Source organism: Python bivittatus, unplaced genomic scaffold, assembly GCF_059951505.1.
Source record: "Python bivittatus isolate LINGU-HERP-01145 unplaced genomic scaffold, Pbiv_v1 ctg000780_np1212, whole genome shotgun sequence".
In the NCBI taxonomy this organism is placed as follows: Eukaryota; Metazoa; Chordata; class Lepidosauria; order Squamata; family Pythonidae; genus Python; species Python bivittatus.
Genome location: NW_028277108.1, coordinates 2,633,280 through 2,659,659, shown reverse-complemented (window position 1 = coordinate 2,659,659; position 26,380 = coordinate 2,633,280). Strand labels below are relative to the sequence as shown.

The window sequence follows — 26,380 nt, the reverse complement described above, 5'->3', positions numbered from 1 at the left end:
AAAATGCTGCATTTCCTCAAAACAGAGCAACAGGATTATTTATTGGACCACAGAATCCTTGATGGGGACTTATTCCACTATCAGTATATGGCCTCACACAGAGTGTTGGGTATTTTCCCAATAGAGGAGACTGACTTATGTCATTTCTTGTGCTGAACCTATCCTCTTTTTATTCTCCCTTTGCCATTTTATTTGGGGAAGCAGAAGCGAAGGAGAAACTTGGAGCTGGTTGTTTACTACGGATTGTATATTGATAAGACTTTCATTGTACAATTGCATCGTTTCAATCAGGGGATTTTATGGAGGGTTCAAATATTTTCCATTTTTGACTGTTTCATGTTTTTTCAGTGCTTTTATTACCTTTAGTCTGAGGGAGGGAAAATCCTGTAAGGACAAAAAGACAAAATAGTTCCAAAATATATATTCTTAATTAATAGTGTTAGACACTTTGGTTTGGAAGCAAGTGCTGAGTCCTAAGTTTAAAATAACCACTATGAAGGAAGCATGGAAATATATCACAAGTGCAGCTCTTTTGATGTACATCAAAAATATAAAACTGTAGTATCAGCAAAAGGGGAGATTATAACTTTGTGATGGTAACTAAGCTGCAAAAGGTCATTTGGAGGTTGAATTTATTCAGATTGCCCCACATTTAAATATGATACAGCATTCTTGAACTGCATTTCAGAGTTTTATTTGCTAAATTTGTATTTAATTAATCATTCCCAGAATATCTCATTTGCTGGCATAAGTATTATTTTCTTCTATGCTCTCAAAATATTTGGATAACAAAAATGATTTCTAATTGCTGTACTTTCTAAAGCATTAATATTATGCAACCTATGAAGTTGATGCCTCTTGCGTTCAGTTTTTCTTAACTACCCATGCAAAAAGAATCTTTGTTTGCAGGAACAGGAGACAGTGGCTTACAATCACTTTTACTTGAAAGGAGACAAGGCAACTGTCTCCAGAACATATGAATTTCTCCAACTGTCTCTAAAGAATGTTCTTCTCACCTACCCTTTTCAAATAGTATCTGGTTTCCACATTGGGTAGAAGTTCAACTAAATTGTACCTAGACATTTAGGTCAGAGAAAGATAGATAAAGCACATTCCTTGTAGAATCTAATGTTTAAGAGATATGCTTCTCAGTATTTCATTGATTATTGTATTATTATTTCATTTTTATCCCATTATCCCAAAATATCTACCCACAACCTGGTATACAGCTGAAGATGGCAGTGATACATCTTATATATTGAATGGAGCTTACTTCTCATTTGCATGTATACACCAATATTTTGAACAACAATTATATACTCCCTAATATTTTTGAACAATAAAAATATTAAAAACACAGTGATTGATCTGTAACAGCAAGGCTGAACCCATAGAATGAAAAGCTGAGAGTCTTAGATCTCTTCTCCCAGAAACTCTATGGATTTACACACTCTAGTTCTGCCTCCTGCCTTGGTATATCAGCTTAGTAGTTCCCACTGTCATTACTCATCTTCTGGAGAATGCCTTTACTTGGCATCCTCCCTCTCCATCTTGGCATGTGAGACAGATAAGACCCACATGGCCTACGAAATGTATTCGCAAGTAAAAAGAAAAAAAATGTAATAAAAATAATATTTTTGGCCCTATAGGATTGAGGCATGTGGCAAAGGAAACCACACCCTCTTCTTTACAGATCAACTGTTATTAACAGAACTGAACTTTATTTTTTAAAAAAGGAAAAATAAAAATTCCCTTTTAGTTTTAAGTAGCCACTTGCCAAACAATCAACAATGGAGGAAACAGAAAGATAGGGATGTTCAAATCACAGTGTCTTAGAAGAACCTCCAACAGAAAAATATACCGGAAAAGATAAGACTCTGAACAGACCATAAGATGATGTTGGCTTGCATGGACCAAAAAAACAAAACAAAACAAAACCAGAGACAATAAAACATTAGCAGACACAGAAAAGAAATCAAACTTAGTGCAGTTCCTAGCTATTTTTTCCTATTCCCCTAGACAACAGAAGACTGTTGGAACAGATGTGACCTCTGAGCCAATTTCTTACCTTGAAAATCCTTCTGCAAATTCCAGCTTAAATCTGCGGTTGAGAGGAGACAGTAAACCCCACCACTGATTTCCAGCCTCTCATTCAGCAAATTTCTGCTTGATTTTTAAAAAGGCAAAACACTTTTCTCTCTGTCAGAAAGGGAGGCTCTGCCTGATCTGTACATGCCCAAACCCACTGAGAGGGAGAAATGTGGATTCAGTATCTGAGCCAGCAGCCTGCCCTCCATTACCAGGGCCTGGCAGAAAAGTAAATTTGGGGGTGGGGGCTTATCTGCGCATGCACTACCCTACTGTAAAATAATTACAACCAATGCTAATCAACTAATTAGAAGAAGACTGTATGGCACTGAAAGCCATCTAAGAACTTCTGGATTTCCTCAGAGAAGCACTGCATTTTAAGGTGAAATCTGATACAATATGTGATACCAATTGCTGCACGTAACTGCAGGATTTCAAAAAGCTACTAAATGACACTACTGTTGTGCCTTTTAACAAGGGCACTGCCATACCACCACTATTTCTACTCAATCTCTCAAATGACCCGTGATTGTCTTTTTCAGCAGACTCAAAGGACGAGAATGAAAGCAGAACTCATTGTCACACTGCGAGCGAACCCCATGACAAACCCCTTCGCTCCCATTCCACAGAGGTGGGAAAGAAAAAAAAAATAGAAACTAAGCAGCCTGGCACTTTGAATTCAGCTGTCCCCTGCTTAAAAAAAAAGAAAGGAAGAGGGAAACATAAGCTTGTTTTTATCCTTAGCACTCCAATGAAAAGGCAGCCTGGAGAAGGAAAAGAAATCCCAGTAGACCAGTGGTTTTCAACCTTGGCAGCTTTCAGACGTGTGGACTCCAACTCCCAGAATTCCCCAGCCAGCCAGGCTGGCTGGGGAATTCTGGGAGTTGGAGTCCACACGTCTGAAAGCTGCCAAGGTTGAGAATCACTGTAGTAGACGATGCACTGAGTAGCTAGGAGGGCATAGGGATAACATCTCTCCAATCTTCATTGCAACCCACACCGGGTTCTAGTTTGGATAAATGTGTCTGGGGCCTTCAGAGTTAGGTTGCCATTTTCACAGAGTATGGAATATTCATCCATCCCTGATGGAGTAAATACAGGCCTCTGTTTGCCCGGCTGTAATCTACCCAAGGTGCTCTTGTTACTGGATGGATTAAAAGTACAATTAAGTTATTTAGCACATCATTAAAACAAAATCAGCTTGGACTACTTAACATTTACAGAATAAAACAAATCTTTCATGGTTTGTTTGTTTTTTACAGTGACAACTATTTCCTCAACTTGTACTTTAAATGTATTTTAGTCCTCTGCTTTTTCACATCACAGAGATAATGCAGTAGCTGTTGGCATTAGGTGACGCTTCTACAACACAAATCTCATGATCTCTAAAATGACTATTTTTAAAACTTTCTTCAGACTTCTGTACTTAACTAGTGTTTATTTTTCTGGGTTTTCATTATTATGCCAAGTATGAGACGTTTAAAATGCATTTCAAAAACGTCAACCCATTATTGCTTGCTGCTTTACCCCTAATATCTGAAGCACACTAAAGAGAAAAAGTTTACATATGTGTGCTAAACTTCATTTGATTTTATAGGTTTCCTTAGTGTGTTTTAATGCAACAGTAAGTGTGTATTTGCCATAGCAGGTTTTCTAAACAGAAGAAATGTTTTCAGAGAAAATACCTTATGATAAAACATTTGTCCTTTTTCAAATTCAGTATCAGTTAAAATCAATTAAACAGAGATAATAAAAAAATAATGGATGATAACATTTAGGAAATAGGTAGATACCCTTTTCCCCCACATATCTCCCTCTCCTGTTTAGCTAGAGATGACTGCTTTACTTGGCAAATTCCAATCTCCAATCAGTTGGGACTTAATCTTTGTATGGTATTTTATTTGAGGAAGGATCTGGGGGCACAAACGGGGTACCTGTATATAAAGGGACCACATGAAGCTTGCCGCCCATTATAAAAAGAGGCAAAACTACAGCAGAATTAGAATGAATTCATGATAACATTCTGATTATTTCATATTGAGTAACAGAAAATTAATGTGTTTGTCCAAAGCCTGCAGCCTTTTCACTGTATTTTCCCTTTCTCAATATGACTGTATCGCTATCTGGTTAGTGGGACAGTTTTTGGCTTTGTTAAATATATCACCTACTCCAGATCTCTGAGTTATAGTTCTAGTCTTTATTTCCCAAACGTTCCCGAAACGTGCAAGAGTTCAGAGATACATGAGAAAGCAGTCTAGTCAGACAGTGTAATAGGAAAAGGAGACAAAGTATAATAGCTTGGAAAACTGAATAGACAATATGCTTCTATTTTTCACATTCATAAGATATAGTCATCCTAACCCTTTAGAACAGTGTTTCTCAACCTTGGCAACTTGAAGATGTGTGGACTTCAAGCTGCCAAGGATGAGAAACACTGCTTTAGGATATTCTTACATTGAAATCACCCAACCATAAGGCCACTTCAAACCAGCAAAAAATGGAAGGACCTTCAAATATCTACAGCTGAAGAATGGATATTGAAATTAATGGAATTGGTGGAGATGGCAAAACTGACTACTTTGATCAAAGAAAGGACATTGTCCAGTTTTGTTTCTATTTGAAAACCACTCTTGGACTTTTTACTTGATGTTCAAAAAAATGAAATTTTGATTTTGGGATTTGTTGAATGATTTATTATATAACTACAGAAATATCTTGTATTATTCTTTTTATATTTCTTGTTGATATAGACTTATTTTGTAACCTTTTTTAAATGTTAGAGCAAAGGATAGTTTCTATTATGTAAATTTTAGATATTGGAGTAAGAGGTGAATGTATTTTATACCTATGCCTGTACCAACGAAAGTAAACAGTTACTTTCCTTTTTCTGCACTTTTCTCTCTTCTGTTATTTCTTTTCTTTTTGATTTTTCTATATTTTACTTTTTTCTGAAACTCAATAAAAAATTAATAAAACAACAACAACAACCAACTAGCATAGCCCAAACTATAGTAATGGAATATGAGAAGCCACCTGAACAAGATAGCAGTAGTAGAGAGACATGACCCATTCCTTCTATCCCCCAATTCTTGCTTAGAACAAGTACCTTCACATAACCGCCCCTCTTTCAGTTGTGACAGAATGAGGGAAGAAGGGGATGGTGGAGAAAGAGAAATTGAGTTTTTAACAGATCTTGGGAACACAGAAGGGCAGCAAGACAGCTAAAGAAGGAAACGGGAGCGTTACAGAAGAGATCCTTGACTCCAAGAGAGAGGAAAGCATGAAAAAGAAACTCAGGAGTAACTCCACTAGGTGTTAGTAGTGCAGGAAAATTACTTCAGTCGGCTTAAGATTCTGTTACCTTACTTGACAGCAGTAAACATCCAAATGATTTTTGTTTCCTGAGCTGGTCAGCCTTACAGGGCCTGACAGAAAGCCAGAGAATGATGGCCCATTCACTTTGGGTCTATCCAGCTCTGGCCCCAACTGATTTTTTGCTCTGGGACATCAGTCTTCTGCAGCATGATATGGAAGCTACAAATCTAATCAGAAAAATTGTTGAACAATGTAGTCCATTGCTGCTTTTCTAGGAAAATCTCTACATGCTTGTCATTTGGAAACAGATTCAAGTATTGTTTTTGATGGAAAAGAAGAACTTTTTGATAGAAAAGAATGTTATATTCTTTCTAAAATTATTGTTTTCTAACTCACTTTTCCTCAATAATTTCTGAATGAATATCTATTAGTCCAGAGATATATTCTGAGAAAACTACGAAAACTTTCATCTCATATGAACTAAAATAGTTTTGGTCAAATCCCAAGATATACTTTTTGCCCAAAGGGTAGTAAACCCCAACAAAAAATGTATCTGTGCATTCCCAGAGGTTCTGCACCAATCTGAAAGTCATGAATCTATTTGTTCCTATGGCATCATCAGTGGCGGAAAGCTGTGCTGATATATTTCCAGTTAATTTGCAGTGTGTTTGAATCCACTATGAAACAAATTTTTTGTTCTGAGATACTGTGGCTGTTTCTCATGGGAGGAAACTTCTGTCTCACCCCTCCTGGTCTTCAAATCCAGGAAAGGGAAATAGGAATTTGACGGCTTTGCAGCTTCCTCTCAATAAGGAATACCAGCGAGAGTGAACTTGACAAATATGTTTGCAGTTTCTCTCTTTTTAGCAGAAAACATGGCTTTCCTTTGCAGAGGGGGGATGGGAAAGAAATTGTTATTGCTGCATAATCAGAAGTAACCAGAAGTAGGACACTGATTTTTACTTCTTGTATTTTAAGCTAGTAGAAGTGAAGATAATCATAGATCACCTTCAAATTATTCCTCAGGGTTTGGGGAGTAGAAAATGCTTTCTCTCCCCAACTGTTTTAAAGTACAGGTAGTCCCCAGTTTAAGAATGAGTTTTGTTCCCCAGGTCTGTCCTTAAGTCAAACTTGTATGTAAGCCAGAACATGCTGTATAACACTGTACAAGTAGTATTGTGTAATGAACTCAAACCACTGTGTGTTTAACTCGAATTTTGCTACAGTAGGCTCCCCTCTTAACTATGGGTAGTCTGTAACTTGGGCATTCTTAAGCCAGGGACTACCTGTACATGTATGCTGGTGGGATTTTGATAATGTATCTGTATAGACTGGAGAGGTGAAATAAGTATTCTACCCTAAAGAGAGTGGAACAACTGCAGAACAGTGGTTCCATTCCCCAACCCCAGCAGTCAATCCAGGATTCCACAGTTGATGATATCAAAAACCAGCAATAAGTCTAACAAGACCAGGAGAGGTGCGCTATCTTCATCCTGGTTCTGACAAAGGTAATCAATTAAAGCAACTAATGCCATGTCATTCTTACACCCAGGCTTGGACCCTGACTCAAAAGGGTCAGTCTGCTACATCTATGGTGCTACATAGCTGTTCTGCCAACAGTGTCCCAATAACCAATTTCTACAAGATGCCTATTGTCTAACCAGTATGTTCTCTGGGATGCTTCATGTTTAACGTGAAGCACTTTATAGCCTTATATAGAAATATTTGGCATCCTCCATTAACTTAGGGCTTGAAAAACGTTTTGAGAACTGTATTAATACCTTTGTTGATGAAATTAAGATGACTTTTACCTTCTCAAAACAACCCTAAAAATCAACCCACATAAGTGGACTTCATTTCTATATTGCTACATATCTGAACCATACTTTACTTTTTTTTCCCTTCTTTCATCAGTTAGCTCTCCCAAATGGGAGAATTTTTACAGTTCTCATCTACCACATTAACTTAAGCAATGGTTAGGGATGACAGAGAATTACAATTCAATAATATCTGACGAACCAGGGGTTTGCCACCAATTCAATTCAATTCAATTCAGTTTATTGAGTAAACAGATGGAGTAAAGTAAAATGATGACCATTATTAAAATACATAAAAACCAAGTAAAACTTATATAGCATTATTTTTAGAGCAATGAAACAAATGAAAAGTTAAGAACTTCTAATAAAATAAAATAACTTTCTAAAACATAAATAAAAAAGTTAAGAATAGAGTGGCTGCTCTGTTTAGCAGCCACTCAAGTGAAATATGCCAGCCTCCATAACAAAGTCGCCATGTTTAAATTCATTAAATACTCGATTTTGTGTGATTCAGACCAGAATAATTTTCCCTACAAGAGGGTTCCAAAAATTTCTCACAAGCAGAAGCAGAAATAGAACAGTGGAATAAAAACTGTGGCAGGTCTCTTATATAGTTTTATTGGAGTATGGACAGAAATGCATATCATATAGTATTTTGAGGAATTGGCCCTCCCTGGGAATTAAAGACCATTGTTGAAACCATAGACTAGTGAGTGCCTCTCCAAGGGGTGACTCTGTGTGATACACCTTAAATAGTCTCACATTTGAATCTGGTTTTATTGCATGCATACCAATGAGTTCTATTATTTTGTGAAATTATAGATAAGGTTCCTTTAAGCGAAAACATCCCAAAGTCTCTTTTTAAATAGCTGGTTATCATTTGTGCTATTTGAATTCAGTAAGATTGCTGGTGTAAAAGAATGCATATGATTGGTTAAGAATATAAACCAACAAGTACAAGGTGACATGGGAATTTCATTCGCTCCAAAAGGCACATCTTGACAAATCAGGAATCAGTAGTGAAAAAGCCTAACCCAGTAATTAAATGCCCTAGCAATTATTTTGCCTTTAATTGGGTATGTGCCAGTTTGTGAAGGCAGAAGGAGGTATACCTAGCTAGTTTGGTGTAGTGGTTAAGGTATCAGGCTAGAAACCGGAAGATTATGAATTCTAATCCTGCCTTAGACACAAATCCAGCTGGGTGACCTTGAGCCAGTCGCTGTCTCTCAGCCCTAGGAAGGAGGCAATGGCAAGCCACTTCTGAAAAACCTTGCCAAGAAAACTATGGACACGATTGAATGGATTAAAAAAAAAATCTAAGAAGCTTGTTTTGGAAAAACTCCATGTCATAAGGGGTAAATATCCCCCATATCTCTGTTGCTTGCAGAAAATAAGGAGCTAGCTTGTTTTTCAGAAGGGTTAAGGCTGAGAAATTTGATGTCCCTACTTGTATGTCAAACCTTTATTATTCTGGTTAATGATTGATCAGTTTTGATTTCTGAGAGTCAATAAGGAGAACACCAACTACCTGAAGCCACAAAAAGAATTCCCAGATATCTGTATGAGGGAACCTGTTCTATATCACTTTCCATTTATGAATTTTTATTTTTTCCCCAAATTCCACCACCTTTGTCTTTTCAGCATTTAAAATTAATGAATGTATAAAACAATAACTGTCCAGTGACTGTAACTATTTATGAAGGCCTGCCTGAGAATATAAAATGAGCAATAGAGTAGATCATTTGAATAAAGAAGTATCAACAAATTCCTATTTCCCAACTTACTGGGGAAAAAAGTCTCAGCTCAGGGCTGAAACAATATCATTGATAAACAAGTTGAATAAGAACAGTGCTAGCATAATCATTGTTTTATCCCTTTAAGGGTCAGAATATTGTCTGTTAAATGGCCTACGTGGATGAATCTTGAATTTGTGTATTTGTGTATAATGCCACAATTAATATCAATAATCTGTTCAAGATCATCTAATTTAGTTCATAGCTTGTTTCCAGCTGTAGAGTCAAAGACTGCATGAAAATCAACAAAGGCATCAAACAATTTCTTTATGGTATATTTTCCATTGACTTATTTATTAAATGATCCAAGATGAAACAGTGATCAATTGTTGAGCATCTGGCTCTAAACTCAGCCTGTTCCTCTGAATGCACATTATGAGAACACAATTCTCTAATTTGTTAGCTAGATATTTTGCATACATTTTGGCTGTGATGTTAATCACGCTAACAAGTCTGTAATTTTCTGGAAAGTCTCAATCATGTTTTTGATAAATAGAGATCATAAGGCTTGTGTTCCAACCCTGGGGGACTGGGCCTAAAGAATTGATGTTATCAAAAAGTGTAATGGGATTGGGATTCCACCAAAGATTGTTAACTCCAATGAGTCTCCTGGTTTATAATCCTGTCCTGGAGCTTTATTTGAGCATAGGGCCAAAATCAAAGATTCAAATTCTTTTCATGAGACAGGAGGCCATAGTGCAACATCCCTATGTTCTAAATCAACTGGGAAATTAACAGGGTTAGAACAGAGAGCAAACAATCAATATAATAGTCCTCCCATAGTTTTTTAGACACTCTAGCTTCGAAGATGTTCTTACCCTTGCCTAAATTATAATTAACTAATTTCCAGAATAGTGTTGTATCTTTGGTATCTATGGCATTCAAAACTAAGTGCCAAGGGGCCCTTTGATGCAATATTTTCTTTCTCGTCAGAAGAGTTCATATTCCCTTTTCTTTGTAATAAATTCCATAATCAATCACAGGGAGTGGCTTTCTTTCACTCTCCTTATGGTTAACCAAACAGCTAACCCTACGATGTGCTATTCTGCATTCTACATCAAACCAATGATAATATTTTGAAGGGGTCTTGCATTAACTGTTTTTAATTGATCAGCTATATGTTCAAAATATCTGGAGAACCTGAGTCAGCACTAATCGAATTGTGACAAATATCCATCAGACCATTTGAAAGTAAAATTGCAGTCATTTTCTCTACTGATTTACATACCATTTGATACCTTTTTAACTCATAAGATCTAATTCAGGCAGATGATCATTTTAAACTTTCAACTTCCTACTGGTTTCAAGTTCAATATATTGGAACAAGATAAGTTGGTGATCACCTCAAGCTCTTGAAATGACCTCCATATTTTGAAATTTTTCTATCTTGGCAGAGGCAATGCATACATAATCAATTATATTTATCCCATTTGTTGATGAGAAGATGTAATTGCTGGGGGGAACCCTGGGATGGGAGTCTTTCAGGATTTGACAGTTCTGTTTATAAAGTAAATCCAAGAATTTGTATCCTTCCAGATTTGTTAGAATCCTTCAAGTTATAAAAGTAGGTAAGATAAAGTTCATCAGGACTGGGTTTCAAATGTTTTGCTATTTTATACTTTATACTTTATATCCCCTATTCTTAGATTAAAATCTCCTACCAATATAATAGTATCAACCAGAAATTTATCTTCTAATACACCTATTGCAAACCCAGTCCTGATTTTGAAATTTGGCACTTCTAGGAGGCATATAAACATTTAGTAGTATTAATGCAGGCTCATTTATTATCATGAATCTTTCTATCTGTAGGGAGGACTCACAATCCAGTTTTATCTGAACTGCCTCCAGATTCCACTTCCTATTTAACAAAATAGCCACACACAAACGCACGCCTAAAGGGCAGCCCATAGAGTGTAACTTCCACAGTGGAATAACTCACAATCTAAATCCTGTTAAACAAATTGTGTCAGTCTGGTTTTCTGGGATCCAAGTTTTCTTACAAGCATACTATGTCATGGGGTTTTAATAACTATGAGGAACCCTTATCAGCAGTTTGAGCATTCCATTCTGCTATTGGAACCAGGATGGAAAAGGCACCTGAAGTTCACAGCTTAATTGCCATTTGTTATATGAGATCTTCCTCCCAATTGCAAAACTAGGAAGACAAACTGCATTACTAACTTAAGTATTAACAGAGTCAGCTTAGTTTGGCCCATGGGAAGCTTTGCTTTACTTGTTTTTTAATGCCAATTATTTCATGACTTGGACTAGATTTGAATATCAGGTCAGGGCATAAAGAAATTTCATCCAAGATGTTTAGTCTAACCATACTGGTTTGTCAGCTAAAATCAGGAGGCAACTGTAGGTTTCCTACACACTGAATTACATTGCAGTTAAGAAGTTACATGCAAGTGGTTGTGGGGACCTGCATCTTTAAGATAAGAGGCTCTATAGTTTGATATCCCTTGAAAAGTGGGGCTATTTCAATTATTTTCATACAAGGGGTTAATCTTCACTAGTACTCTTCCCAACCAAAGTTGTAAGGTCTGCTCTCCCTTTTCTGTAGGTTGATTATTATACATTTAGGTGTTCTGGCCAGTAGTGCTAAGCTTGCTTTTATCTCTGCTTCCTTCACATTAGCCACCAGTCTTCATGGGACATCCCTTCCTTCTCAGAGCTTTTAGGGTTAGGGGGAATTGAAGTTGGTAACTGTGTGTGTTAGTGTTGCGGCTCTTCTCTTAGCCAAAACAATTTGGCTATGATACCATTTTGTTTCATAGGATGCAATTCACTGAAAGTGTTTATTGGCATGTTTTCTTCAGGTAAAAAATTCCCATCAACTATTGGATTATATAAATTAAATGTATCTAAAGTAATTATAAAACTAATTACAAAAGTAACATCTAGTTACCTCAAGCCTTTTGCCTGAAGAAAATTTATATTTACATTAATAAACCTTTTGTGCCTCATCAATAAAATCAAAAGTTACCAATGCACTTGTTGTAACACTGTTATAATGCAGATATTCCACCTTCATTGTCATCTGCACTGAATCTAAGAGGAGTAAATGTTTGAAGTAGCTACACAAAATGAAATATTCATTCCATCTGTGAAAGTAAGCCTCTAGGTTTTGGAAAGTTAATAAATGCAAGTTTGACTTTCACAAGTTGGAAATGACACCTCCTACATGGGGCATCTTCTCTCTTGCTCCTCAAAAGAGCAACATTTGTTAATCTTTTGCTAGATGATTTTGATCAGTTATGGGATCTATTGTCCCAAATGATTTGACTGACCAATAGTAGACATTTCAATATTTTACCAACCTTACTTCTTTATTAAGAACTTTATTTATCCATCATCATCTTTGATGACTTTTTAGTTGCCTGTGTTCTCTTTAACGTTTGTTTCCAAAAAAGTTTAAGAAGATAGTTGTAATTCAGCTTAGGTGCATACTTCCTACTCTTGCTTTCATAATTTTCAATTTACAATCACGTTCAGGAAGTCTTTCCAGAAGTTCTGCATAGAGATAAGCCTATTCCACTATAGGTTGTGTTTAGAGTTGCAATGTATTATGTTATTGTTATTATTTCTGGCTAATAAAGCAACCCAGTTTACTTTGCAAACTTCACAGACCTTCTGCTTGTATCTGTAGTTGGTCATAATTTCCAAAAGAGAGTATTAAAGTCAGCTATGACCTTCAGTTATGCTGACACTGTAATATATATATTCCCAGGGATTTTCTGTTTTTTTCCTACTGTTTCTGCTCTTCCCTCCCTCTTTGAAGCCCAGGGTAAGAATGTTGTGCCCTAATTAGCACTAAAAAGTATAGTCCAAAAGGGGAGATAAGATATAAAATTTAAAAACTCAGGAGCTTGTGTAAACTGTATTGCTGCTGACTCTGTGCCTCACCCAGAAGTCCACCCACTATTATATACTATAAATTGATACAATTAATAGTGAACCCACTAAGATTTAAAACTGTTTCCTTGATTGTAACAATCCATTTTATTGGCAGCTAACCGGTCAAATATGGTGGGCCCCAGTTACAAAATCCAATTGTTTCACCTCTTGCTGTTAAACACAATCAATGACTAGATTGCATGACACATTTCTGTCTAAAATGTCTACCTTTTGTAAAGCTTCTCTAGAAGAACATTTGCCTCAGGATACTGTTCTCTATATATACTGTACCTAAAGCAGTCAGAAATTTATCATGAATAACTCTGCAAATTCCACTTAGAATTCTTGAGAGTCTTCCATGAGATGTTCTGTCACAAGAATGTGCTTAATTTCCAACAAAGCAGAAAGGAAGTCCAGCAGGCTTCTACTTATTGTTTCTTCCAAACAAAGCAAAAGCCAATCCAGTATTTTAAACATCTATTTTTTTTTGGGGGGGGGGGAGTTATCAACTTTCACTCTTTTTTACCACAACAATTGATTCAATTTATTGGGGGTAAATTGAGAATCTTCCAATTTATTTATTGGGGGTAAATTGGAGTCTCCCAACTTACAAAGACCAGCCTGCCTGAAACTGACTTGCACTGGCTTCAGGAATATGCCTATTTTGAAATTTGCTCTAAGTTCCAAAAGACAATAGCTACTCAAGAATCAATTGTTGAGGTAAAAGAAGAGGAAAAGGATTGGTTGATAACTTGTTCCCCCCCCCAAAAAAATAGATATTTAAAAATAAACATAAATAAATTGGCATGCAATGTTTCTGTGCTGGCCACCAATATATTCTATGAGTGTGCAGATCTTCAAAGTTTGCTTTTTTTCCCTGGAACTGCAATCAAAGTGCACCTATGAAGCAAAATGAGGCCCTGTTTGTAAGTGTCAGAGCAGTGGCCAATCTATTTAATAACAAGCGCTTCCATACATGGCCAAAGACCCTTGTTATCAAAATTCCCACTCAAGCTGGATCAACCATTCCTCAGCAAGTTAAAAGTGTCCCACTGAGGCTCATCTGCACTGGCTTAACATATTCCTAATTTCAGTCATTTGTGGTTTTGTAAAGACAAATATAGTTAATTCTGTGAAAGATGGTGATTGAAAACACTAATACTAAGTCCTTATTCAAGCAAAGCAATACAGTTGGAACACTCAGTAACAGGGTGGGGAGTGAGGGAAGGACGGGACCTCTACTACCCACTATTCTAAGCTATGTAAATATTGTAAAGCAACTTTATAAAGATATACACTGGTAGATTTGATCTGTTTGCCCCCAATTGAGCTATCAACTAGAGAAAGATATGAGTAAAATTCATAATTTGAATTTAAAATTGAATAATAATTTGATATCACTAGGTTAATCATTTTTATACCAATTATATTATAACCAACCTATAATCTCTAATAGCTGCACATTTATGTTTCATTAAAATCGATGGAATTTCAGCTTTGGTACATATATGACTATAGCTTTAGAAATGCATTAAAATCTTGACACATATCTGAATTTTTCAATCAACAAATAGAATCTGCTTAAAAAGTATAGACACTAACAGAGTTAAAATACTACAGATAATTTCTGCTGTGGCCAGTAACACATCAAAGATTTAGAAGAAAGCTTTTCTGAGTTTTCCCACTGGAGTTCAATGTCATATGAGGCATCACTCTCTGAATTTAAAACATCTGGCTTATGGCCAGGAGAACAAAAATACTTTATATTAACTTCTCTTATCCTCTGGAGACTATTATAGAGCCAGGAACTGCAGTTGAGGCATCCATGAAATTTATTTTGCTTTATATGTGTTAGTTTCAACCAAAACTTTGTATATATTACAACTTGCTTGCAAAAATTCATAGACACTCCTATTTCTCTAAACTATAATGATATTAGGGGTACTGCTACTATGACAACTTTTCAAAAACATAAAACAATCTAACTGAACTTCAATGAAACATGGGATAAAGTCCTTAAACAGCTTTTTAAAATAAGTAATTGCTTATTTAAACCAACTGACTGTCTTCCATTAACAGGTATCAGGATGAGCAAATATAGGCTCAGGACCTAATCAGGACCTCACTCTCACACACAAAAAGTAGGCTTAAAGTACTTGTAGGACTATGGAGCTAATGAATAGGACAAAAGGAAGACTATTAAGTACCTTAGCATCAGTCTTATTTCTTATAAATTAGCAGGATGCATAATGACTACTATAATATGTAAATTTATTTTCAGAGGCAAATTAAGAGGGCTGAGGAATATGAGGAAGCTGGCAAGTTCTTGCTGTTAAAATAATTTAAATAAACAAGATGTAGATCAGTAACACATTGCTTTTGGATGATAAAGACAGTGTTTAGCAGTTTTAATTTTTACACTATCAATTCCTTTTGCCCTCAAAACTGATAAAGGTTGTGGCTCCCTGTGCCTCTGCTTCCAAGTGCAGTAATCTTCCACTATGTATGATTTTTTCCTTTATTTGACAATTACAGGTTCACCAACTGTAAAGTAGTACTAAAATATTTATACAGTCCAAGTAAAAGGGCAACGTTATTTAACATTGGAGTCTTAGCAGTGAAATACTATTTACAGACCTGCTGTGGAGAGCTAAAACTATTTTCCTAATGTTGGTCCTTAACACCATTTTATTCATTCTCATGCTAACTTGCTCAAACAAGACAACTTATTTTTCCTTGATTGAGTATCTCTCTCTCACTCTTGCTCTCTCTCCTTCCCTCCCTCCAGTAATCTTGAACGTCCAATCAGAGGTAACTGTCCTCAGTTTAATCAAAATACTGGCAAGCTCAATGTTTCAAGCAACTGTTTGTTGAGTTTTTCAAATTACAAAAGTAAAAACTTGTTTTATCGTCTACTATATGTGTTATTTTATATAATATCTTATGATATATTGTATGTTATTATCATGTATGCATTTATTCACATACACACACACAGACTATCCTGCCTTCCGAGCACTTTAACTTATAGCACTCACTGAGCAGGCAAACAAGTATCTAGTATCACTTCTGATTGGAGACTTGTGTGACTGAATGCTCCTCAACAGAAATTAAATACTATTAACAAAATCTGGTATATCACAGGGGAAACTAAGTTTAAACCTTTAAAATTATGTATGGATTTCCACTGTACATATAACTTGAAGAGCATTCAATCATGTGAGTCTGTACTTACATATTCAAGTGGCACAGTTTTACCATCTTAGAAAAAATCAAACTCTAATTCATTCCAACAGGCCCCTTGAAATAAAGTATAAAACAGTCAAAGAGAGCAGAAGGGAGTTGAGTATCAATACTGGTATTCATCCATCTCTACTTTTCCTTTTGCGACTACTGAAACACAAGTGATTGTCTGTGCTCCCTTCAGTTTGCAGGTAAAGTTTCACAGGAAAGTTGGTGAAATCTTTAGAGAATCCCAGTCCACATGTACTGATATAAAAACCAAACAAATTCAGGAACAAAAGTTCACATTAAAAGCACATTTTAGTATACTCCATACTAAATTAGGTGTGCTTTGCAATCCATTTATCCATTTGCCCATTTATTAACTCCTCCTTCTTCCTAGGTGATTTACAATTGTCAGCAATGTAGGAGTGGACAAATTAAATACTAAAATGTTTTCAAACAGTGTGCACTATTCATTCTTTTGATCTTTTATGGTGATATTTACCAATAATTTTATTATTCTTCATTTATATTGTAGGTGTCACTCAGCTAGATCATAGTAACAGAAACTTTTATCCATGTGCATAATCAGAAACCCAAGCTAGGTTTTAGATACTGACAATATTTTTCAATATGATAGTGAAAAATACAATATTTCAAAAATATGAAGCCTTACAAACAAATGTGGAAATCAAAATACTTCACTAAGGATACAATTAAATACAGCTTAATAAGAGAGCTTATTTTAAAAAGTAATGTAGAATCTTACAATATGTGCAATTATGCAAATTTAATTTTCCAAGTTCCAACAGATTTGAAGCAAATGGCTATCATTCAAACCTGACATCCAGTGAAAGACATGAGGCAAATTAAGTTTTCTCTACTTAAAAAATGTAACAACTTGTTTTATTTTGCACTCTATGAGAATTGTCAGTTACATTTAAAATAGCAAGCAGTTCAGAACATCAAAACCAAATTACTCTTTTGCTGTAACAGTTTACATTGTTAAACTACAGCAGTTTTAAAAGATCCATATAAGTACAGTGAAATAAAAATATACAATTCAATTAAGCTATTAATAAACTGCAGTAAAAAAATAATTGGTCCTCCTCGTATAACAAAGCATATTTTTCATTTTATCAGAAACATACAAATGCTTAATTAATAAACAAATACTTCAAAAAGCAGCTTTATTCTGATCCCATAAAAATGTTCAACATTACTGCAAGATCCAACCCACAATTGAAAACAACATATTTAATTCTGCATATACTTTGCTAATTACTAGAATGATTAAACAACGCCTCATCAAAAGATTTCTAAAACAAGACAGTAAATTCCAAAACTGGACTTCTGTAATGCAGATACTTTCCACCAAATATCTATAAACAAGTAGCATTAATCTGATTATAAACAATAAACTGGCTTTTAAAATCTATGATCAACTGGTAAAAAGACAATAAACTGTAATTAATGGGTAGTTAGAAGCCAACAATAATTGTACACATATTTAAGAAACCTTGTTTTAAACACTAAAAGCAAAGTTTCTGTGAAATCATTCTGCTGTTAATTGCAAAAGATTTTTGAAGAACATATTATCATCATGCTTGGTAGAAGGAAAAGTTAAAATCTCTTCCAGTGAATATGCCATACCTTTTCCACTTAAGGATCCACAGCTTGCTTATCCAGATCATATCAACTTGAACTAAAAGCTATACTGAAAGATGGAATGCAGAAAATCATAATACACACAGCGAGGAGTCCAAACAAGCCAACTGTACTCAGCTCTAAGGATGACAGTTTGTTCCCGTCTCAAGAAGCTATGCCTAAGAGCCTGTACAGAAACTAGTATGTAGTGCCAAATCTTAATCCCTTTGCTGAATTTCACATGGTGCTCTCACTTCAGTTTCTGCAAAACCTATTTTTCTAACAGTCAACTTTTTAAAAGCACATAAAAAGCTGTAAAAGCCTCATAGAACTGAACCCCAATACTTGTTAGCATGTTTTTCTGAATCTTATGTGTCTACTGATATGTTGACATGTTAAAAACATGTTAGCATTTTTTTCTGAATCTTACATGTTTACACTTGGGCAAATTCAATACAGTAATTTAAAGAGCTGAATACATTGGTTCAGATTTATATGCTGTGAATTCCTGCAAAGAATAATCTTCTCAAGAAAGATCTTCCTGATCTTCTGGGTTTAGTTGAATTATTAATGATTGATCAAAAACTATATATGAATTCCATTATTACTATGTTTTAAAAAATCACATACGGTTAAAAGAATGAAGAGACAGTTATCTCAATTATCCAAATTCACAAAATTATACTGAAGTACATTTCTTCTGAAGAAAAAAAATGCCCATGATGTAGCAAAACCATGCAAACTTATCAATATGTAGGACTCATAACAAAATTGATATGGGCAGTGAATGAATTTGAGCAGGTAATGGGAAAAAAAGGAGTTTCGACTGTAAAAAATACTAAAATAGAATCTTCCATTTCAGGAAAAGACAGAAACATCTCATTATTCATAAGATCCAAGAATTCCATGAGTTAATCTTTATAACACTTTCTCCTTCTGTACATTCCCCCAGCAATTTGGTTCCAAAATATTTAGCAATATGAAATTACTTAATTAAAAATGACCTTGCAGTCAGTAACTTTGGCTGGATTATTGGAATGACTAAAAACAGAGAGATGTGCATGAGTAAATAATTCCTTGTATTGAAAGTGACCAAGTATAGTTATAAAGAAAAACACTGAACATACATATACCATATATATGTATACAGAAACAAACCTCGCTAAGTTCAATGGAACATGTTTCTAGCTAAATGCAGAAGATGCACCATGTGTAGTAGTTAAAGTGTGAGACTGGCAGTAGAGAGACCCAGATTCAGGTCCACCCTCAGCTATGAGAGCTTACTGGATGACATTGGACCAGTTACTCTCCTTCAGTCTAACCCAGTGTTTTACTCAACCTTGGCAACTTTGAGACCTGTGGACTTCAACTCCCAGAATCCCCCAGCCAGCCTTGCTGGCTGGGGAATTCTGGGAGTTGCAGTCCACAGGTCTCAAAGTTGCCAAGGTTGAGAAACACTGGTCTAACCTATCTCACAGGGTTAGCATTATAGGGAAAAGTAGGAGGAAGGCTATAAAATAAAAGCTGAAGTGGTAGGGACTGAGGGGGGACATTTGATCTTCCAGTTTGCATTATGTTTGTTGTGGCACATGTTCTACCTTTATTTTTATATTTTTACCCTGCAATTATTTTGTGTGTAAGTGTGTGTATGTGCATGAGTGCAAGAAAGAGTTTCTCCCAGCATTTCTTATGCACAACAGGTATTTTGTTTTGCTTCATGGGATAACGGTATGATTTGGCATGTGGGATTCATATGTCACCTCTGCCTTGTATTCATTTTCTTGGCCAACATATTCATCTTTGAGCCTTAGAAATTCACCCTTTGAGAAACTTGTGAATAGTAAGTTACCATCCCTACCGTGGCTGCCATTTTGTAACAACCCCAAAACATTTATTTTTTAATTCCAAATCCCAAACCCAGGCCTGAAACCAAACCTAGAAGAAGCAATAACTCAGTGGGAACCTCAGTAGCTCTTGATTTAAAAGCAAGATATAATAAACATAAGCATACAGCTTAATGTTAGCTAGAAAAACATACAATACAGGACTGAGATACAAATGACAGTGAATTATCATTTACTCCACAATTTTAGGGCTCTGTAAAGACTATTCAGGACATTAGCAAAGACTGTAATTAGTCATATTTTACAAATTACAAAAAAATGTAATTAGTCCTATTTCCCCTCCACCGATACTCATAAACACTTTGCACCCAACCACAGGACCCAGACAGTCGTGATCTCTAGCATTCACATAGAAAAGCTATATGGGCTAGATTTGAGGAAGCTGGGGGAAGCAGGCAATTCTAACACAGTTATTAAAAACCGAATAACTAATTCCTGTGCATTTTGTAAGGCTGAATCACTGGTACAGGTGAAAGACAAAATTGGTGACAGAAGTGGAAATTTCCACACACTTACAGAGGGAAGCTTCTTTTAACGCTGTAGGCATACTAAGACATTTCCTCCTCTGCTTCAGACATATAAAACATCAGATTTTCATTTTTTTTACAAGATGGCTCACAGGAAATATCAAAAATATTAGAAACCAGTAATTTTAAACAAATTCAAGCTAAGAACCGCAATATAAAATGAATGCTGATACAAATTATATAAACATAATAAAATTTAAATTGCTTCTAGACAACAGAAACTAGAACAGAAGACATAAGACTGAGGATCTGGATCTGAAGCAATCTATCCTCCAGCGCCAATTTCCCCATCGCTTTCCCCCCACCAAATAAAAACAAACTCTCCAGCTCCAAAAAAGGTACAAATGGAAAATACAGTACTATAATTTAAAAGTTCCACTGATGCAGGGAAAAAGAGAGGGAGGGGGATAACTCTGAATCATATTTCAAGCAACTGGGGAATTTTTACCTCATTCTCATCCCCAGCACCAGGAATCCAAACTGAAATAAAGGTAATTGAGGTCTCTCCCCCCGCCCCAATCCTTTTAGCTTGAAAGATCTGGGGAGTTTAATACACAACATCTCTTGAAAGAGATAAGAAGGAACATAATGACAAGCCGAAAAGAAGGAGATGAAATGTTTATAATTCTTCAGGATTTTTTTCCTGAAGATTTTGTAAAATTCCCAGTGTATTAGATTTTGCTATGCTGCCTTATTTCATAACTAAGAACACACAATAAAATCATTATTTTTGTCTGCAGCCAGAAGAATGGTTTAGCATTGGATTAAAAAATATGTTGGTCCTGGAAAGATTTTTTTTCTTCTCTTTTTAATGTAAGACAATTTAGGGACCACACTAGCAGGATTCTGGCACCTTTGCACATAGTGGCTTGCCAGAGAATGGAATCTTTGGCTTGTTGCTAGTAGCAGATAATGGAATGATACCCATATATTCAGAAGGAATCAAGGTATCATAGGAAGTTAAAGGTATTCTGTCTGGTCCACCCTCAGCCATGGAAGCTTACTGGCTGATTTTGAACCAGTCATATTCTTAGCCTAACCTGCCTAAATGTAGAGGGTAAAGGGAATGGCCTTGAAGGACAGAAGGAAGAGCTACTACCAAGGCAACAGTCAGATAAGAGGGTGTTTACTAGTTTGAGTAAATGTCTCAGACAAGTCTCTCCCTAGTTCAGAGAAAGATAAAGTGAGGGAGGGGAAGCACATTCAGACTTGCAAGATTCTGTTACTATAGCTGTTCCAATAAAAGTAGTCCTGACCTACATGGCGGTGGTTTCTTAGTCTGGTCTACTTTGTTGGGCTAACATTCCAGGGTGGTTGTTGTGGGGAAAAACTGAAGTCTTCCTTATTCAGCTGCAAAATAGTCAGTTTTGAAAGACAGAGAAACTGCGCATTTTAATTTTCCTTATTCAGCACTTTTTCCAGTGCCTAATGGTAAACCTTCCACTCAAAAAAGCATTAGAAGCATAGATCAACCCAGAGCTGTTTTAAATCTGACGGTAGAATTTCATCTGACAGTTCATTTTCAGAATGTTCATCTGATGCAGTTTCTTCTCATTATGGCCTACGTCAGATTTATTTATTTATTTCTCCCTCCATTGTTTTTTACATATTGAAATCCAAGATCTGGTAAAGGAGGGCACATAGAGAAATCCAAAATACAGTACAAGAAGTCCCCAGGTTAAGAAAACCCAGTTTAAGGACGAACCATAGTTAAGAACGGAGCCTACTGTAGCAAAATTCAAGTTAAATACACAATGATTCAAGTTACATACACAATGATTCAAGTTAATTACACTATACTACTTATACAGTATTATATAATAATACTGTTCCAGCTTACATACAAATTCAACTTAAGGACAGACCGTGGGAACGAAACTTGTTCTTAAACTGGGGACTACCTGTATTGAGATAGTTACTGGGAATATATTTTAATTTATTAATTTTTCTGCCTTTAATTAAAATTTTGAATCATCTGAGTATTTAATATATTGAATCATACTTTGGATGCAGCCCTGGGTATTTATTTATTTATTTATTCAATTTATATAGCCACCCATCTCAGACCAGTGACTTTGGACAGCTAACAGCAATAAAAACAATCAATATTAAAAACAGTACAAAAAATAAATATAATATAGATGCAGCCAAGAGATCTTTAAAAATCGTTGATGTCAACACAACCATGAAATGGGGCCCTTCATACACTCAGGGCCCCAGGCCCTGGCACAAAACCAGGTCTTCAAGGCCTTCCGAAAAGCCAAAAGGGTTGGGGCCATCCTAATCTCAGGAGGGAGGATGTTCCAGAGGGCAGGCACCACAGCAAAAAAGGCACGCCTCCTGGTCCCCGCCAGCCGACATTCCTTGGCTGATGGGACCTGGAGCGTGCCCAACCTGCCAGACCGGATTGGATGGGTGGAAACAACTGAGAAAAGACAGTCCCTAAGGTAACCTGGTCCCAAGCCATGAAGGACTTTATAGGTGACGACCAGCACCTTGAATTGCACCCGGAAACACACCAGCAACCAGTGCCGCTTCCGAAGCAGTGGTGTTACATGTGCTGAGTAGCCGACACTATTTACAACCCGGGCAGTTGCATTCTGTACCAGCTGAAGCTTCTGAATGGTCTTCAAGGGCAGTCCAAATAGAGTGCGTTGCAATAGTCCAGATATGATTAGCCTTATAACTCCGTCTCCTTAAAAAAAAACTTCTATCAGTGGTACAATACCCAGAACTTGTAGTAGTAACTTACTAAAGCATCCAAAAACCACTGCTGAACCTGATATAACAGAAAATTTAGTTTGCCAAAAGTCATAAAATAGCTAATTAATGTGAGCACATGAAACAGCAAGGAGCATAAAAACCAGTCTAGCAGACCCAAACCTTGGTTAGTGTTGCAATTCATCTGAGCTAATTCTATAAGCTTTAATACTAGGCAAACCTCCTATATGATTCAACTACCATAAATGCAGTTTTTGGAAACCACGAATAAAAGAAATTAGCCCATGACCTACCATTTAACTGAGTGGAAGAACCCTGATACCATCTAACACAAAAATTGTTTTAGCCTTTTTAGTTTTACAGTACAGCCAATCTGTTATTGGCCGCCCTGGCAAAACCAGAAGCATATCAGGTTTATTCAAACACATAAGTGCTTTTCTGGCATATAAACAACGACATTCTCCTTCTTTTCTGTGAACTTGCTGTTTGGGAAGGAGGATGGTAGCAAGCTATTTAGACCTAAAGAAAGACTATGTTGTGGGAGGGAGAGACCTCATGGCTTGTACTGAAGAGCATCTAGTCGTCTATAGCTATGGCTGTGAACGCATTTTTCTTTTAGTCATCCTGCCTATCGTACTAATTAAAAGTATGGACCAGAAAGTATCCAGATAAAGGTAATCCTAGTTCTGTGTATCCAAGCAAGATCTGGAGTGATTTTCAAGCGTTTGTAATACAAACTGTACAGTACTGGAATAAATAAAGATTTTTCCTCCAGTTTAAAGCTGAATCTGAATGTAAACAAAATAATCTCACGAGTGTGTTCAGACATTATAACTGATGGGCTGTTTTGAGGAAAAGAAGCTCTGTACGCTTCAGGTTTACAGTTTTCTCTCTCCTTTTTTCCTCCTCTGATGTGACCATGAGGAGGAGTTTATACATTTGCACTGTTGTTGTTGTTTTTATAAATTGCAGTTTATTTTGTTCAAAGCTAATAAATCATGTTTAATCATAATTATGGTCCATTTGAAAAAAAAAATCAAACCATGGAAACTATAGTTAAAAGGCAAGGAGGAGTCTATCAGTTTCCAAGAGATACATCGGAGGAGAGACTGATTCCCACAAGCCCTAAGCTGCCAACTTAAAAAAAATTACACATGTAATGAATTCCCAATTTGCCAACACAAACCAGACAAAACCTGACCTTTGCATTCTACAGTACACTGTTTCACGGAGGCTTTGCACAAAAGAACCTGTACAAACTCAGGTGTAAGAGTCATCCTGATGCCTGCTTCCCCCACCCTTTATTTCCCCTATAAATAATTATTGAGGATGTATACAGAGAGCTGCGTGAGATCTTCACTTAGTTTTAAAGGCCATCCTCACTAGCTCCCCAGATAATTAAGGCACGTCTGGAGTGGTAAACCAAGAGGACTGTTTTCAACTACAGGTAATTCTCTTTTAACAACCACTCAGTCAGCAACTGTTCAAAGTTACAATGGTGCTGAACGAGGAGACTTACGAGCAGTCCTTGTAGTTGCAGCTGTTGCAGCATCCCCGCGGTCACATGATTGCAATTTGGGCACTTGGCAATTGCCTCGCAATTACGACAGATGCAGCATCCCACGGTTGTGTGATCACCGTTTGCAACCGTCACTGCTCGCTTCCAACAAGCCAAGTCAATGTGGACGCTGGCAGGAGGTCGCAAATGGTGATCACGTGATGTCACACTTAACGACCACGCAGGATTCGCTTAACAATGCCAACTGAAACTGTCACGTAATGTCCCACTTTATGACGTTGCTTAGTAACAGAGTTGCTGGTTCCAATTACCACTGTTAAGCGAGGACTATCTGCATACCACCAAAACAAGAATGCCTGATCACCTTTGGTAGAGAGTAAGGAAAAGGACCTTGGTGGAAATAGGCAGGAACTGTTAGCAAGGCAAAAGGGGCTGACACATTTTTTGAGCCCAAACTGCCAGATAACATTTGGAAGCATCTCAGGCAGATGCCTCCCTGATTCACGGGAGTATAAGTGTGGGGGGAGGCAAAGCACCATCAGACTTGCAAGATTCTGTTATTATAGCCAATCTCAGTAAAAGTAGTTCCAGCCTTCCTGTGGAGTTCATTTCCTGATCTGGTCTACCTAGTGGGACTGACACCTTTTGATACATCTTTTAGGTTGTTATATTCAGTTTACAAATCCAGTCATACTGTTGTTTTATTGCTGTGGCTGCTATTGCTGAGACTTCTGTTAAAGTATATTTTAGTTTTATTATACCATTATATCTTTTCCTTTTTTCTGTATAATGTCTTGAAGGTATCTTGGCACAGAAAGGTAGTATACGGATACTGCAATACATGAATAAAATACTGGCCTAAACAGATTTGGAACAAAGTAAGTTATAGAATGGATTCTTCTTCTCCCGCCCTTCATATCTCCAAAAGTATATGATATAGATCTAATATGTACAGTAACACTGAAAACTGAATTCACAAGAATAGTGGGGGGCATTTTTAAACACTAAATTAAATTAAAAGATTAAGCATCTGGCAAACTAAATATCTCTCAGCTGTGCAACTAAGGATAGGGATGAATAAGTATTAAACCACAGAATGTTACTAGTGGTGCAGTGCAGTGCAGAGAGGGGACATCATAGAGAGGTTTAAACAATAACTGTTTTATTTTCACCAGTATAATTTCCATATTCTTATTTTAAGGAAATGCTAATACTTCTTTATATAAATTCAGCTGCAAGTAGATGTCTGCAAGTTTTAATCAGTCTCCACCTGCTGGTCAACAAGTCTGGTTTCAGCTTTGTTAATTTTTTTTTTTTTTAACTACAGTTATTAGAAAACATGGGAATCGAAATACAGAAAATGTTTAATGAATTTTAGTTTTAAAATATCAAAATGGATGCACAGGTGGAGGAAGCTTCAAACGTTCATCTAGAACAAAGGAAAAAGTGTATACTCATTCCCTATTATTACTATATCATTATTTCAAATTTATTTTTAGAAGCTACCCAGATTGCAATTCTGTAAATATTAACTTGAAGGTCCACTGAACTCCATAGGCTTTTTTTCTAGTACACAGGGACAAGATTTTAAGTATTTATTTGAACAAGTTTTTATTTATTTACAGGATGTCAAATAAGCTTTACTTCTGTCTTTTGGTTAGCCAGAGTTATATTCAGTTTTTCTCCTCTGATAATTTCTTCTTCTGCGGTCCCCCTTTGTAAAAGGCAAGAAGAGGTGCAAAATAAGCAATGTCCTATTGAGGATTAAGGGATAAGGATATAGTCTAATTACTGCATATTTTCAGCTATTATTCCAGACAAAAATTCTTAGGAAAAAGTGAAATTTGACTATACCATACATACATGAAATACAGAAGTTTAAAAACAGACACTTGGCAGCTACCACATGTTGCTACTTCTC

General features: G+C 36.3%; 1 protein-coding gene across 4 annotated transcripts in view; it reads right to left on the bottom strand.

The window, feature by feature from the left end:
• The window catches only part of PLCE1 (phospholipase C epsilon 1), a 153,321-nt gene that overhangs the window by 94,571 nt on the left and 32,370 nt on the right, over positions 1 to 26,380 (bottom strand). The window contains exon 1 of one of the 4 annotated variants that reach the window (XM_088128958.1): positions 17,795 to 17,985. The exons of the other annotated variants lie outside the window; for them this stretch is intronic. The gene's annotated coding sequence lies outside the window, so the exon portion shown is untranslated. Of the gene's footprint in view, positions 1 to 17,794; positions 17,986 to 26,380 lie in introns of those variants that run through there. 4 annotated transcript variants of the gene reach the window in all.